The 16740-nt window shown below is 40.7% G+C and overlaps 1 protein-coding gene across 1 annotated transcript in view; it reads left to right on the forward strand.

Moving 5' to 3' along the window:
* Nucleotides 1–2915: 2915 nt before the first annotated feature.
* Nucleotides 2916–16740, forward strand: part of PXYLP1 (2-phosphoxylose phosphatase 1) — a 65873-nt gene continuing 52048 nt past the window's right edge. The window contains exon 1 of the mRNA XM_021553705.2: nucleotides 2916–3042. The gene's annotated coding sequence lies outside the window, so the exon portion shown is untranslated. The remainder of the gene's footprint in view (nucleotides 3043–16740) is intronic.

Below are 16740 nucleotides of genomic sequence, written 5' to 3' on the forward strand. Positions count from 1 at the left end.
AATGTTGCCTAATTTGCTGGAAAGTAGTGTAACTGCTGTTTGCAGAAAGACATTTGCACTTACAGCCTGAAACCAGAGACTTAGGGCCAAATACTGTCTTCAGCTGTGCCACAGTAATTCTAATCTAATTATTCTGCTTGTAGTGAAGCTCCTCTCTTGTCATCCTCTTCCTGTTTGGGATTTACAGAGTATTTTTCAGGATTAGTAACAATTTCTTCTGAAAGATCTCCAGGAAATGGTCAGGATGACAAATCTTACATGAGTCCACAGATTGGCCAGTGAAAAGATGGAAAAAATCAAGTAAATTATTACTTGGCCAAGGTAAGTGCTGTGTAGAGTTTCTCAGAAACTAGAAAAATATCTGGCATTTCTCTAACTCTAATTTTAGCAAAGAGGCTCTTTCTTCACCCTCATTAAATTAATCCCAAGCAAGAAACTCTGTCTTCTCAGAGAAGGAAAGGAAAAAGGACAGTTGTAGGCATATGGTTGGGATATCAGGAAGCACTGCACCTTGGCTGAACAGAGGGTGACTTAGCACAGATCCTTAGCTGTCTTTTCAAGGTAAGTTACTTGGAGAGTGAAGGGAAACAGGGTGCCAGTGCAGAGGGCACTGACAAGCCAATGCACTCATTAGAATTCCAAGCACTCCTGTGTGCCTTCTGTCCCTTTGAGAGCAGGCCACAGATGGCTTGTAAAATGTACTTCAGCCTTTGGAATATGAATTTAGAGCTGCCAGCTGATGCCTTGCTTCCTGCTGTTGGTTGCAAAATCTGGTTGGTGGAGATCAGACAACATTACAATGTCAAATTGCCTGATATACCTCCACCACATGCTTGCTCTTTAAAAAATACCCTCAAAAGCACTGATGTAAAAGTATCATCACATATTCCCTGGGCTAAATCATTGCAGTTAGTGAGCATGGCTAAGAGATCAACTTGAAGAGTTTTGTTTTCCCTGTCAGAAACACTATTTTAATTATATCTCCTGTGGCCAAGCAGCACCTTGAATACTGCCTTTAAACAAACATGTCAATTGAGGGTTTTAAACTAATGCTTGTAAGACTATTTTGGCTCACTCCCTGGCATTTAAATATAGGGTTTGCTCTGATAATGTTTCTAAGTTTTGATCTAAATCCTTGAGAGCTTGAAAAGATCAGAAATGCATTAGCTAGGTCTGGAAATCTGGAGGACCCTGGAACCAACTTAAATTTACATTACTGCCTATGGATGAAATACTCCATCATCTTTTAGAAAAATACTGCAAATACAGTAAAATTGGACACAGAAATTTAATCTTCCTCGTAACAGGAAAAAGAGACTGCATTGACAGAAAGAAATGGGATGAGACTATAACAAAGAAAACCAACCTCTTTACACATGACATGGAAGTGGGCTAAGGGAAAGGGCTTGTTCTTAGGGAGGGAACTGTGCTGCTGGGGAATGAAGCACCCAGAGGGGCAGAAGAGATTTCATTGTGCCCATCCATCATAGGAACCAGCCTGGCCAAACCCAGTCTATTGTAGTCTAGGCAACAGCACAGGGTTAGAGATAAAGCTGCCTAAAATCCTGCTCTGTTGTAGCTTACCCCACCTTGGAATAGGAGTAAAACTAGTTAGTGGCTGTCCCTGCATGGATGAAGGTGAGATGCCAGGTGAGATTAAAATAATTTACGAGATGAAAATAATAGTAAACAGCATTGAGAAAAACTGGCAGAAAAATTCTTTTTTTTTCTCCTACATGTGATAAAGTGGGCCACACTAAGCCCCTTATTTCCTCTGTGTGCCTTGCACCATCCCTGACCAGTCCCAGCCTGCAGCAGAGGCCTGGCTGTGCCTGGCACCTCTCACATCTTGATGCCAGTCTGGAAACCTTTGAGTGCCTCACACAGAGTCCTGGCTGCTGTCTGCTTGCTTGGTAGGGAGGGCAGTTGTAACCTATACAAAACCAATTACATTCTCTAGGTTTGGTTCAAGTTGTAAGATTTTTTTTTTTTTTTAATTTGGGATGGGGAAACCATTCAGTTGCATAAGGGAGGAGGTGATGCCAAGACATCAGCTGCACTTCAGCATTTGGTTTTATCAATGCAACTGAGAGGTAGGCATCTAAAAATTCCAAACTAGCAAACTAGTCTTGTTTGTGCTTTTTGTGTTAGAAATTTCTGATAATTTTTAGATCTGCTGTTTTAAAGGCAGCACTGCAAGTGGATCTGTGTACCAATGCCTGTCTTTTCATTCCTGGCTGTCTAAAACCAGTGTTCTGTACAGCTGCAGCCCTTGCACTTGCTTTGTTGTCTTCTCTCCCCACAATCCCCATCTTGCTCCTGCCTTGAGAATGCCTGCAGAATACCAGTTAAAATGAAGAGTACTAAAGAGGTAGGAGCCACTTCTAATAAAACTGTTACAATTTTGTGGTGTGGAATCCAACAAGATTCAGCCAATAATGCTACAGCTTACACTTCCCATAGATGGCAAAGTTTAAAGCAAATTATATGGTCGAAATGGACTGAGCCACAGAAACACATTTTATTCTTTGCTATTTTTATAGAAAAAATAAAATTAAGGTCATTTTGGGATGTAAAACTAAATTGCATCTGGCAATTAGGAGAATTAGAGGAATGGTGGAGGGTCTGAAAGAAGGTCAGTCTGATGGTCACATTCTTTACTGCTTTCATTTGCTGCAGTTAAGGAGATTGGAACACAGCTGTGCTTAGCACTTGTTTACCAACTCAGATCCAGCTGGGGAAATGCAGTCAGTGCTCCCATAGAATGAGAGGTAAAGTTTCTGATGTTGATATATATTCTCTTTGCTAGGTGTTGAAGGTCTAAAATGCCACCTCTGCAAGGTATTTTCTGTTTTTCAGGTGTATTGAAGATTTTTGACATTCTTTTGAAGGCTTCCTGCAGGAAAGATGAAATTTCAGACCTGTATATTTCCTGAACCTTGATCTCATCCTGTCTGCTATTGAGATATATGACCCAAAAGTGCTTCCCTATGAATTAGGCACTCATCATGCATTTTAACCTTCTTGGAGAAAATTATGCAGGTCTCTGAGTTGCCTGCATGAGTTATCTTTTATTCATTAGAATCCTAAATGTTATTGACATGCATTCTTAATTATTCCCTGCTGGCAACAGTAGTGTTCCTGAACAAGTATTTTGCATTTGTTATGTCCTGCTGCTAGCACAGTTAATAATGTATATAATAATAAAATAAGAAACTATCAGAGCAGAATAAGAGAACTTGTTAATATGATTCAGTATAAGAAAATTGTTACTTCTGACTTTCACAGCCTAACAACATTTTCTGAATACTTCAGGCATGCAAAATCTTTGGGATAGGTCTAGCATGGAAATGACACTGCCAAAAGAAAAAAGCTGGCAAGATGTCACCTGCTGTCCCTCCAAAAGCATTAACTGAAGTAGTTCCTTCCTTAGTGAAACTCAAGGTGTTGCCAGAAGCTTTCAAAAGCAGTATTTGGACATGTGTCTGGAATTAGTGTTGTTTATTCAAACAGAAAATCCCAACCCTAAACGTTATATTTGTACCTTCAGAGTTTCCCGCCTCATCTTTTTCCATCTCCTCCTCTGTGCACACACGTATATACATTTTGCTGTATGGAAAACCCAAAGTTTTCTAAAATATTAAAAGCTGGTTGTGAAAAACTGTACAATATTCAGGGTTGCTTTCTGGTAGGAAATCTAGAAGAATCAAAAAAGTGAGTAAAAAATTACAGCCTTTTCTTGTGTTGTACACCAGGTAGAGTCTGAATGATTTGCCAGTCCATATCTTTTTCCTTCGTAATTTCCAGCTGGCTGCAATTCCTTAAATACATGGCTTTGGATTCTGTGCAATTAAATATCATCCAGTTTCTATGCTGTCATCCCAAAGATTATTCCGTTCAGTCTGCAGGATATTTCAGTCTTCTATGATGCTGATACCATGTCCCACCTTTGACATTGACAAATATCACCTTCTGCATATTTTTAATCATAATGGCAAAATTAAATATTAAAGAGATGTAGTCCTAATTTCAGTCCTTGAAAAGACCATCTATGAGCCAATTTTCAGCCTTCTCATTTTGGTACGATTTATCAGTTCCTTGGTTTAATCAGGTCCCTTGCTGCTTTATACTTGCTGCACTAAATGTTTTCCTCAGCCTGAAAAACTGAAAGTGCTATTTAATCACAGCAGGTCTAAACTACCTGGAATTTCTTATCAAAGAAAATACCAGAATTATTTCAAGGGTGTGCTACTGGTAGTCTGATACAGGATATTATCTCATTGTCCATTCATCACTTCATCTTCAGTATTTCTTACCTTTAAAATGTATCCTAAAATCTTAAAACCTCTTAAAGATAGGCCAACAGGCTCATTGTTGATTAGATTGTTTATCTTGCTGTTGTTTTCCAGCCATTTGCAGGTTAAATGTCAACAGCTCCCTGTAGCTTTTCTTCACGTATCATAGTGTCTTAAAATAATTTGGGTTTCATTGTGACCTCCAGAGGTCACCTAGGCCAACTCCCTGCTAACAGCAAGCCTAATGAGATCAGATTGTGGTGGCATCTATCCAGGTGAGTCTTTAACACCTGCAAAGAGGCAGGAACATTCCAAAGCTGCCTGGGCATTTGAAAATTTTCTGTGTAATTGCTTTTCTTATGTTCCTTCTTGTGCCTGTTGCCTTTATCCTACTGCTGTGCACTTTAAGAAGAATCTGACTCCATCTTCCCTGCACCCTCTGCTCAAGGAAGCACAGACAAGGGCATCCTGTGAGTGTTTTCTCTTCCAGCATTAACAGACCCATTTCTCTTTGCACCCCTCTTCCATCATCCCCCTAAACCATCTTGGTGGCCACTTGCTCAACTCACTCCAGAATGTGAGTATCTGTCCTGTACTGGAGAGACCAGTACTGAATGTTACATCCCAGAGAGGTCTCACAGTGCCTCGTAGGCTCCAAGGACACGCTGCTGATCAATGTGAACTTGTCCACCTGGACCTTCAGGTTTTTTCTGTGCAGCTGCTTCCCAGAGATTTGGCTCCAGCCTGTCTGGGTTGTGCGGGGTCATTCCATCCCAGATGCAGGAATCTGTATTTGCTTTTGTTGTTTAACTCCCCAGGTTCCTGTCAGCCCATTTCCCCAGGCTGTTCACGTCCCTCTGATGGGCTTCCCTGCCATCCCAAAGCTGTGTTATTTGCAAGCCTGGCAAGAGCACACTCTGTGCCATCATCCAAATTGTTAATGAAGACATTAGTGCTGATCCCAGCACTGATCCCTGAGGGACACCAAGAGTGCCTGACTGCCGGGTAGACGTTGCATCAATAGTTATTATTGATGGTTTCTCTCTTGACATGCCAGAAACCAGCAGATCTGGGGGAGATTTGTGTCTTACATTTGTAATGAGAGCACCAGTGGAAAGACAGACACAGTCCACAAAAATTACTGGTTACTAGCAGTTTCCCAGTGGAGCTTAGTTTGAGTACAAAGCTCTGGGAACACCATTCAGATAATGCAATTTATATTGTGAATAGAAAACATTGTCTATAACTGTAGTCTTTAGCCTGAAGAAGCCTTTCCAATAATGATTTCTCATATTCCATACATTAATGTGAGTTTTTTTCAAGCAAAATATGTAAAATTAAATATATTTCCATACAATTCAGCTGGAAATCATTGAAAAGATTGGAAATAATTTAAAATAAAATATCAAGGTGGGCTGAAAACAAAATATTTTTATAATTGGCAGTACCAAATGATCCTCTACCTTTGTCTTGAGAAGAAAAAGGAAAGCATTAAATGTAAGAACTGAAAGCAAACCATGTTGTGTCCCCTGTGGACACTTAGGTAACTTTTTAGATTTATTCTCATGGCCAGAATAACTGGCTGATGCTGAAATAATCCCTTGCCAGAGTCACAATAATCACTAGCCTAAAAAGATTTTTTTAACAGCACATTTTAATATCAATATTATTGGCTCTGGGAGTTGTGTTCTGTCACTGGTTTGACAAAGAAAAGAAAGCAATTATAGAGCTGAAACATGTTTGCCATCAGCTGAACTTGAAAAGCCTTCAAGTTCAGAGTGTGTATGACACCAGATTGGGTAATGTATTAAAAGATGTTTAAAATGTACAGAAATAAAGGCTGAATTAAGCTCTTTTCTTACTGCACTCTTCAACTTCAGGAAGTGGTCACATAAATCCATACTTGATGTTAAGTAGTATTTCTGCTCTGCATCCATTCACAAATTACCTGAAGGTAAAATTCTGCAAGATGATGCAGACAGGAGGAGTTTGGTGACCCTGTGAAATTCTGGGTTAACATAACAATGTCTGAGCTGTAACCCATATCAGAAGAGCAAAAATACAAAGAGAAAATGAAATAATTAGAGGCAAGGCTGAGATAGTAAGGGAAGTTTTTTTACACTGCTCTTTTAAACAGCAAATTTGTAGAACAGCTGTTTCAGAGGTACTATCTGGAATCTGAGAAGATAAAACAGTAACCTTGTGGGCAGATCTGTCTGACCTGATCATGTTCAGATTTTTAAAGCAGTCAGACAATGAATGTCTCTTTTTCTCCAGGCAAGACATGCTTCAGTATACCACTCCTGTGCAAAATTTCATCTGTGTTTTACCAGGGAGCTCGCTAATGAATGTCTTTGTGCCTATGTTCTGTTGACACTGAGGGCAAGAACTGGACATAATCACATGTGACAAACAGGCTACAACTCCAACAGGAGTTTGTCCTGTAATAACAATGTTTTGATGAGCAGAGGCATCGTAATTCAGACTCTGTGTTTGGTAGGTTAAAGTGTAATCTTTATTCAATTTCTCCTGGATTTGGGTTGGGTTTTTTTTTTGTTTTTTTGCAGGGTGGGGGCAGGATGTGTATGTGCTGATTTACAGTAAACTGTGCAACTTTAGACCAAATTTGCCAGACTGCAGTTCTAGTATTTACTGCAGTTCTAGTATTTATGCACTGCTGCTGCCTGACACAGAGCAAAGTCTTTAGGGGATGAGATTAAACACACTGTGAATCTCCATTTCTGATGAAAGCTCCATGGGAACTCCACTGGGATCCTTGCTACTTGGCTGGAGTCAAAGTTGTGTGAGCCCCGTTGCCATCCCTTTGTGCCTTAGGGAGACAGCAGTATCATGGCTACAATGAGCGTGCTCTGCTTTCATGCTTTAGGGCATTCATTGCAAAGAATAGAAATGCTTTCCTCTTGTCCTCAAAGCCACTTGTTTACCCACCTCCTTTGTTCAGAACTGAAATATTTCACTTTAAAACCAGAGAGGAAAACTGTCATTATTTTTATTTAGCAGCTGTAGGAAAGTCACACAAAATCACTGTCTCTTTTAATCAGCTTATTTGTTTAAGCATGCAGGGTGGTAAATTGACTTTCTCTTCTCTGTGTGATTTAGTACTCCACCCATTTATTGGCTGAGGACAAAACAGTCCATAACTGAGTTTTGCCTGCTGTGACAAGTGCTGAGATGAATTAGATCTCAAAGACCTGAATTATGAGATTCAGTATCACAAGGACCTAAAGTGTAGTGAACCCTATACTGACTGGACTATGAACTGCACGTTTGTCATTAGAGTGAGTAATTATATACATTTGAGAGGGAAAACAATACACCCAAGACTGTTAGTGCTAGACTTTTGTGAAATAATGTCTTTTACTGATTCTACTGCTTATTTAGCAATTTCAGTGAGGAAGCTGTTAATATACTGAAGACTGCTACAGTTAATTGACAGTTTATTCAGTGTAAAAGTTTGAAGGTGCCCTGGTTTCAGCTGGGATAGGTTAAACCACATCAGAAGGTTTACGAAAAGTCTACAGTTAAATATTTTCACCACTGCAGGGGGTTTCTAATTTGTCAGAGTAGAAAAATCCAAGCATACTTACAATGCAGTGTAAATAGGGGCCTCTAAACATTACACAGTACCCTTAGATAAACACAGATTGTTTTAGAATCTACTAAGAAACAAGTATTTGTTCCTGGTGTGCAAGTTAGCAAATAAAAAACCCACATACAAATAGTGCAATGTCATTTTACTCAGAGAAGGTTTACGTAAACCCAACACTTATTCAGTGGTTTTACTTCTATAAATACAAGCAGCCATAAAAATAGATACTAAAGTATCATCCTGTACGTGTTTTAGTTGTCCTTTTTTCCAACTGTACATGGTCTCTCTAAAGAGCCATAAAGTCTTAAAAGCATGTGCTGGATTTACCTGGCATAGTTGGTGTGTCAGGTTTTGATTTTTTTTGAGATAACTCAGGTCATCTCCATCATTCCCACCTGGCTTGGTTTTACTTCTCATGCTTGGAGGTGGGGTAAATCTGACACCAGTGTAACTGAGAATAAAATATGAGAGGCAGTTTGTGTTATATCTGAGCCCATTTAAAGGATTTTTTTTTTAATTCTTTGAACATGTACCTAATATTAGCAGAATCAGTAGAACTCAAATATGTATTAAATGTAAGAATGCTTTCTTCATTCAGAACTTGCATTTGAGTCTGGGCAAGAGGCTTGCATTACTATCTTGCTTTTTAAAAGGGCTAATTCTCCTCCTCTTAGTCATGCTGATGTAAACCTGAAAAAACCCCACTGAGGTCACTGGGGAATGACAGAGCTCTTTTTGTGTCTGAAATCAGCTTGCAAAATAAGCACAACCAATATAGACTATTTTAAAAACTCTCACAATCTACTAAGACTGACATTACATGGGGGGAAAAGAAATAACTTAAATGCTTTGAGTTCAATCTTAGCGCTTCCGTTTTTGAGGGGGGAAAATAGACAAATTTCAGTGGTTATTACTATTTTCAAGCTTCTAAAAAGAAATATCAAACTACCAGGAGTGGGGAAGGGTAATGAAATTCTCAAAATAGAAAAAAAAACTCTTCACTTGAAGGCTGTCAGGAAAACAAGCCTCTGGTTTCCTGCAGCTGCAAAAGCAGCCAGAGCTTACTGTAATGACAGTCAGTGAGAGGGAGGCAAGTTGCTCTATTTTCTCCACATTTGAGCTGCAGTTTACAATGTATGCAGATGTTTGGTGTTGGGATACACAGCAAATTCCCAGTTCTCCCACAGTACAGAGAGGGAGAGGAGGTTCCACCCTGGGAGCTGTCTGTAGACCTTTGTATAAGTGTCAGACTGAGAGAATTCATGCCCTGCCTGTCTGGTTGGTAAGGCCCTGGCATGTATTCCTTACCATGCTATGTGTAAGGAAGTATTTTGGTGGATCCCTCAGATCTTGATCCTTAGACAGCAGCTGAGAACCCTCAAGTGGGTTCCCTAATTCATTTTTGAGAGAATTCATTTCCAGCTGAATTGTATGGAAATATTTTTAATTTTACATATTTTGCTTGACAAAACCTCACATTAATGCATGGAATATGAGAAATCAATATTTGAGAGGACCTGCAGCTTTTTGTGAGTAACAGTAGTAGCAAAATTCTCCCTGTCTGTGCAATAGCTGAAAATGAAGCTTTCCAATCTGCTGCAGCTGGGTCACTCTTCACTTGAGATGTGGGATTAATCCTTCCTGACATCTCCATGCATATGAATATGTTTGTTTTCAGACATGTACTTGAGCTAATGAGCATTTGGGCTCTGTTTTTGCTAATTCTTTTCATTATGGGTAATCTGATGCCCATCCACAGGATTTGTGCTATTTAGCTACTCTGCAGTGACTATGATCAAATGGTCTCTTTTTGTCATCATGCACTGCACATTATTTGCCTTCCTTACATTTCAGACTCAATACCCTCCCATCTTTGCTTGATCTTGTCCTGCCCTTGAAACATGCTAGTTAGCTGTATGCAAAAACTAACAAGACAAAAATACCAGTTTTTCTGAAAAGGAAAAAACAAGTGAATCCTCAGAGTGACAATGACAAATAATTTACACTGGCAGGCACTCTTCATTAACACTGAATGCTGAGAATCTGCATTCAGCAAGGTAGAGGTGACCTCTAGGACCATCATTTGGCTTGATAGTTGCTCATTTAACCTAAAAAATATTACCCTGTCTTTAATATACTAAAAATAGAAAAATTACATTCCCCCTCATGATATATGCAATAAAGGGCAATCTCCGAGTAGCCTTTTTAGCATCAATAATTTTACAGAGCACTCTAAAAGTTACAGTTTTTTCCCAGCCATCATCAGACCCATTGAAGTAAACTTTGCTGCCAACACATTGCACATGCTGGTCCTTAGGCTGTGGGAAAGTGTCATTCTCCTGACCCAGGATGACATCCCAGCTCAGTATCCTGGCCCTTGCCTCTCTTGTTGGTGTTTGCCATGCTTCACATGTGTCTGCACTGATAGTGGAAATCTTGTAAGAGCTGATTGCTGAGAGCCAGGGATGCTCTTTGTAGAATATTAAAAGAGCTGATTAATACAGCACACAATTCACTGAGGAAGGGGCCTCTGTGAACAGCTGTAAACAAGAAATGTTGTTCATATGGAGAGGAAAGAAGCGTTGTGGTCCTAAGGGTGCTGACAAGCCCTAACAATGCTACCCAGCCTCACTGGTTGCCCCCACCCAAAGGCACCAGAAGATTTAGGAATTTACTGCCTAAGGGTATTGAGTAGAATGGGGGACTTTCTTTTATTCACAGAATGTACTCAGCAAAGATCTGTAAGAACAGGAGAATCCAAAAGGAATCAGACAGTGCTACAATTACAGTTTTTTAGATATTCTGGGAATACTGTCTGTTTCCTGCTTGTAACTTCTGTTCACAGCAAGTTCCTCCAGGCTGAATCAAGTATTAAAATATGGCTTTTTCACTTCCTTGTCTGAAAGCAAGTTCTCCTTAGACTGGAGCTACTCTTAAGGTTACTGGATTTGTTCCTTTGACAGACCTTAAAGTAGCAAGGAGGGAATTAATTCTTGAAATCCTCACCATATGTGGGTATAAAACAGAGAAACCTGGCTTAGCCAGACTGTTTTTCCTCTGACACACTGAGAAAATACTCCACAACTCATTCATCTCTACATTCTACACACTTCCTTATTTGTTCCTACACACTGGGGTAGTGCCTTCTCTATGTTAATGTAGAACTGAACCCTAAAAGTGAGGTGTATTCTGACATGAGTATCAAATGCAGCTAGAAATAAATTATATTGAAGCGTCTGGCTTTATAACTGCTTAGTATGTTGCTATTCTTGTCTTGGAGCAGTGTTGGTACTGGAAGTTCATCTGATACAGCAGGATGTGCATGTACGTGTGTTTAAATCTTCTGCTGATTCACAATATGTTAGTGTTAATTATAAGCAGGAAGAATTATAATTTTGGGAGGGTGGATCTTGCAGTGCTATTTATCTCTACTTAAACTAGGACATGGCTCCAGACTATATGTGCCTTGCATTCTCAGCCAATGGATTTGTGCACAGAAATAGGATGCTAAGATACTCAGATACCTAAATTATTCAGTGTTATTCATATTTCAAGTAGCAATAACAATATTCTTATTTGAAGGTGTTTTCTTCTACATCCACCCATGTTACCTGTGTTGATGTACACATTGTTTCCTGATGGAGCATCAGGTCTGGATGCCAGATAGAGCTGTACCTGCTGGCTTTGATGCAAAGTTAGTGCCTACAGCCCAAGGAGACTGACATTCCTGCTCCATATGACTTCTTTGCCTCTCTGGTGAAAAAGAAGGCAGTATGAAAAATATCTGTATGTCAACACCAGCTTCTGTGTGCGTGTGTGTGTGTCCATTAAGTTTTCCAAGGCTTCACGTTTTGGGCAGCAGTGTGGGACAAACAAGTGCCCTTGATTTTAATGGAAGAAGTTTGCATCAAAACCAGCAGGTACAGCTTCATTTGGCATCCAGACCTGGTGCTCCATCAGGAATGACTCAGGAGGAAACAGCCACCACTTTTCCATGTCTCACTGGGGTCCCTCAAGAGCTGGTTTGATGTGTATCGGAGAAGGGGTCATAAGGAAGCTGGAAGTAATGTTGTCCTTGCTGAAGACTATTTTTCCAGGTAGGTTTCCCTGATTTTAATTTTTAAGTTAGCGGTTTCCTTGAGAACTAAATACAATAAGGAAATACTATCATGTGCTTAAAATTTTCCTAACTTTATGGACAACTCTTTGGTTTTGTACTGCCCAGAAGGGCCAGAATTCTTCTCCAGCAAGATACCTGGGAATTCCTCAGAAGTCAGGAAGAATTCAGGCACTAAAGCCAGTTTTGCTGGCATCTCACCATCTGATCCTAACTCACCCAGCAACAGAAGGGCTAAGAGCTGTCACTCTGAATAACTTTACTGCCTACATCTTTGGCAAGTTGAGTCTGAATTTAACTAAAATCACAGCTTGCAGCAAGAATATTTATGAACTAGGAAACCCTCCTGTAAGTGTATAAGGGCAATTTTTTATATATATACATATATATGTATGTATATATATATATATATGTATTTTCACACCCCCTCCCCTTCCTCCTATCTTCATGTTAGCAGCTAGCAATGTGGCCACTCTGGTTGCCTAGGAAGCTGATTGCTGCTCCTAAAGGATCTGTTTAAAATTCTGATCTGGATTCTAGTCAGATATGTGAGACCCTGAGAATGGAGCTCTTGAAGTGATGGGTACTTTCCCTTTTCCCCCTGCTCCTTGGCTCCTCTGGACTGAGAGAAGGCAGCTGTGCTGCTTTGTGAGACAGAGCAGCTGGACTTGGTTACCCCTAGAACCAATTAAGTGCTGGAAGAATGGCTTGCCTTATTCCAGGGAGACAGAAGGAGCTGTTTGGGATCATAAATGACACTGGAGAGTAGCTGTGCATGCATGCAGTTATTTTAAGTGTTGTTTTTGAGGCTTTTTCTATGCACCTGCCTCCTATTTGGACATTTGTACTTTCATCTGCATTGTTTGAAATGCAAATAAAAGCAATGATACATATTCAGACAATCTGAGACCTGTGTTTCAGAGGACTGTGCTGAACCCTTTGTGGAGTTTCTTTTCAGAAGCTAATTCTACTGGAAAATTACTAAATTGAGCTTTAAATAGGTGAAATAGTAAGCTGGCCAAATAGGGCACCTATCAGAGAGGCAAGGGAGGGTGCTCTCATCAAGTTTCCATCCCATGGCCCTACTAGGAGAGACAAAGCAGGGCTTCTAAGAGGAAAGTTCCTTAGCATTTAATTTTGGCCTAAGGCTGTCCCAAAAGCTGTCTGTCACACGTCATTATATGTGCTGTTCAAATATATAGGCACTCAGAGTAACACCTGGGTAAAAGTCTATGAATACAGTTACTGATTATCAATGCAAGAGATAGTCACTAAAAGAGATCTTAGATTGTACCAAAAGTTAGAGTTTGAGTCACTTGTTTATGCTCTTAAATGAGTGTAGGTTCTCATTTAAAACTGCTTTGAAGTGTGAGTTATGAACAGGAGCCCTTTGATCAGAACTGAAGTATGATGTGGCATAAGGCATTATGCCAAAATAAAGGAGCCACTTAAGCTTTTTCTCCAGAGGCACTGAACAAAAGGAGAGTTATGGTTCCCCTACTGTGTCTCATGCTAGCAAGTCCATGCTGGAGAAATTGGGCTATGAAGATTACTGCTGAACCTCTGCAAAGTGGGAAATGGCATTTGGTTTTTTGCTGGGGAGAAATAAGAAATGTGCAATATAAGGGTTTTATTAGTGTACTTATAAAGCCTATTTCTACTGCATATATTCCTCCCCAGGTGTGGTCCCACATACTTCCTCTTTCAAAAGCTTTGACTTAAATTTGTGGTTATCTTCAAATTAAATTTGTGGTTACTGCTGCTTGCAGCAGTTTCTCCATAAAGAAGTGACAACAAGCTCTTTTCTTCAAAATATGTCACTCTGAACACTTAGAAAAAGTACAGCTGGAATGTGATGGGCAGCATTGCCATGTGGTAATTGCTGTCCCATGAGTGCTAAACTAACTTTGTAGGTAACTGTCTGCACTGCTGTTGGGTGACTTCACTGGTCTTTGCCATTCTGCCATGCACTGGCAATACTCTTGTGGCTCCTGATGGGATCAAACATGGACCTGCTGGGATCAGAGGCTTTTATTTTAATCCTATGGTTGATCTGCATCCAGCTTCATGGCAGTGGGATGTGGAGAATAAAAGGAGGAGGAAGTAATAGGCCAGATTAACTGTCCAAGTTACATTTGCCCAGAGGTCCTAATTTATTTTTTAAGTCCTGCAAATAAATCAGTAATTTTCCAGATGAAGGGGTATTATATCCTCCAGGACACAGAGTCATGAGCAAACAACATTCTTCTGTTCAGTCCGAAAAATAAATGGGGTTTTCTATAATGCTATCCAAAAGAAAGGGCAATATAGGCATGTACAGCCAGATAAGTCATATTCTTCTGCATCTTCCTTCACCTAGAAACAACGTAGAATTTGTAGTTATTATTTGGGATTTAATCAACCCATGAAAGAGTAGGGGAAAATAACGAGGTATGTGGTAATATTCCTAGTATGTACTTTAATTACTGATTGCTTGATTACTGCTGAAACTGGTGGGGCTGAGTGCAATGATATTATCAGGAACCAAAGCCTGATAGCAAGAGATGAAAACATAACATTTAATATGATCATGATATTCTGCAAAAGAGCATCTTTGAGGGTTTGGATTGAGTGACTCCCAGCAGAGATAATTTAAATACTGTAAAGCCATATATGTAGAAAAGCTGATGAATAAGATAATAGATAGCCTTTAAGGAAAACAGAAGCTCCTTTAATGCTACAGAAGGGTTACAGAAATCTCTGTGAGTGGCTCTGGCACCATATCCAAATCAACACTTACAACATTATTAAAATATTCCAGTGAGACTTAAAGTCTGGTAATTTAATGGGTAATGATATTTTCATCCTAGTAAGTTACAGGAATATAGTTCTGAAATATACATTAGCCACCAAGGTACTCAATGTGATAAAATCAGGGTAACTTTGACAGGCATTGGCCAGATCCACCACATGACACCTGGAATGACACAGGAACATGCACAAAGCAGCTGAAAGAGGTGACATCAGACTTCAGGTATGTGGTGGAGAAAAGAGGCATAAATAACTGTTTTCAAAGGGGTTTCCTTCCAGACCTGGCAGTTTCTGTAATATACTTGAAAGCAGTAGGACTGAAACAGAAAGCATCTCAGCCAGTAATTAGTAAAATTAAAATAGTGCTTGCTAAAAATGTCACCTTTTACTAGGTGCAGAGTGAGGACTCTCTGAAGCATCCAGACGTGTAGCTGAGAAGTTCAGCCCAAGTCAAACAATGGAACTGAAAGAATGCTTCAGATCACTGAAACTCCTCTGTTCCTAAAAGAAGAAAAAACCCCTACCCACAGACTTAGAGGGTCTGAAACTGTTAGTGAAGAAATAACCCTTGAAGTGAAACAAGTGCATGCAAATATTGCTTCATATAAAATATTCTCACACAATTCAAGGATACAATAGCTTAGAAGCGCCTCAAACCTTTCTTTATGCACAAAACTGGCTATAAACTTATCTATCAAGCGGTAGATGGGATCTAGCTGGTATTTTGGGTAAGATCTTTGAGCTTACTCCCTGATTCTCCTTTCTTGCAGAAGTATTAGCTGTTGGATTAAATAGAAAAATGAATTATTTTATGTTGTGAAATCGAATTGTGTACTATGTGTGTTAGAATTTGTCTGCAGGAAATTATGAACTAACCCCTAACTAATCCTTCTCCCAAGGATCTGCAATTCAAAGCTGGTAAACAGAAAGATGTGGAGCTGCTATGACTCAGTCACTAGAAATAAAGGAGAGGGAGAAAAAACCCATCTAATTGTTGGAATATACATAATTCCCAAAACAACAACATGACCATGATCTTGACAATCTAAGTAAACAATTATTTTAGAACTGTCCTCCTGTCTTGGTGTGAAAGAGAGGTGTCTGCTAAGAAAGGCAGGAGCCTCCCTTGGAATGGAAAATATAACCCCTTCCCTCTGAAACGTTATAATTTTGAACTTAAGAGGCTTTCAGGCAAAGATATGGGAAAAGGAATAACAGTTCTTGACTAGTATGTGTATGTATAGCAAGGCAAACAAACAACAGCAATGGCAGCGCCACCGAGCAGGAGCAGAAAACCCCGGCCAGTCTCTGCGGGCAGTTTCCCCTTCGGTGCAGTTCCGGGCACCGCCAGCAGGGGCGCTGCTGGCTCCCGGCCGGGCAGGGCGGGTGCGAGGCTGCCCCATGCCTGCAGGGGGCGCTGCGGCGCAGACAATGGCGGCAGGATGGGCTGCAGCAGGAGCTTCATCCTGTGGAGAGCTCAGGGACAGCTGGTCCCAGCGCTCCTCATCCTGTGGAGAGCCTCAGGGACAGCTGGTCCCAGCGCTCCTCATCCTGTGGAGAGCCTCAGGGACAGCTGGTCCCAGCGCTCCTCATCCTGTGGAGAGCCTCAGGGACAGCTGGTCCCAGCACTCCTCATCCTGTGGAGAGCTCAGGGACAGCTGGTCCCAGTGCTCCTCATCCTTTGGAGAGCTCAGGGACAGCTGGTCCCAGTGCTCCTCATCCTGTGGAGAGCCTCAGGGATGGCTGGTCCCAGTGCTCCTCATCCTGTGGAGAGCCTCAGGGACGGCTGGTCCCAGTGCTCCTCATCCTGTGGAGAGCCTCAGGGACGGCTGGTCCCAGCGCTCTTCATCCTGTGGAGAGCTCAGGGACAGCTGGTCCCAGCACTCCTCTGCGCAGCCCTGGGCTGCATCTGGGATCTTGGAGCAGCA

This window comes from Lonchura striata, chromosome 10, assembly GCF_046129695.1.
Source record: "Lonchura striata isolate bLonStr1 chromosome 10, bLonStr1.mat, whole genome shotgun sequence".
Classification (NCBI taxonomy): domain Eukaryota; kingdom Metazoa; phylum Chordata; class Aves; order Passeriformes; family Estrildidae; genus Lonchura; species Lonchura striata.